This window comes from Papilio polytes, unplaced genomic scaffold, assembly GCF_000836215.1.
Source record: "Papilio polytes unplaced genomic scaffold, Ppol_1.0 DF823288.1, whole genome shotgun sequence".
Taxonomy (NCBI): Eukaryota; Metazoa; Arthropoda; class Insecta; order Lepidoptera; family Papilionidae; genus Papilio; species Papilio polytes.
The window spans coordinates 75,725-76,627 of record NW_013525916.1 but is presented as its reverse complement, the minus strand read 5'-3'; positions in this window follow the sequence as shown (position 1 = coordinate 76,627).

The window sequence follows — 903 nt, the reverse complement described above, 5'->3', positions numbered from 1 at the left end:
GACCCCGCCGCGCTGCTCGCACAGCCGCGACACTCGTGAGTACCGCTCACTCACTCGCTCACCCACACTCACTCACTCACTCACTCATCGACTGAATGACTTCCTCACCGAGCGACTGACTACCTGATTGAATCATATTTAAATAAATTTAACGAGACTTTTTCCATGGTAACATTCATATTATTTGGACATTTTTAATGACATACATACATAACACTTGAAGAAAACTACTGATTAAATTCTATAAAATCTGAATTATTTATACATATTTTATGAATGTTTTGCATGTTGTCTTATATTGATTGAAAATCTTAACGTCTAAGGGTTTAATAAATAGTTCAGATTTTATATATGACGTATTTCTAAGACAAACATAACTGGGTTTGAATTACATTTAATAAATTAATAATTTTCGTATAGTTATTGAATTGATAATGTCGTAGTTGATGTGCGGGTACGTTTTCACTGAAGAAACACTGCTACTGAAACATGTTGTTCTAATAAAACAGACAGCAGAATGTTGTTCGTGTTTCGTCAGTGCAAACAGATGTGTGTTGCGAGGCGTGTTGCTGCTAATGTCTTGATGTGTGAATGAATACTGTACTTATATAATATGTATGTCTATATACCTTCTATATATATGTATTATATATTTTAACGATTTTGTACTACTTGTAGGAAAAAGTCAATTAATACACGTTTTTTTTACTCAAAGTACATTTGCAATTTGTTTTATAATATTTATTTATTGTTATTTTATAATAGTACTCAGATGTATATATTTTCACATAGTACATAATACTTTATTCGTCTCATTGTAATAGAGTTTTTTGTTATATTGTTTTCTATATTAGCGACACTTTAAACTTTAGTTGCTGAACACCGCTGCTGTAAACTATCATA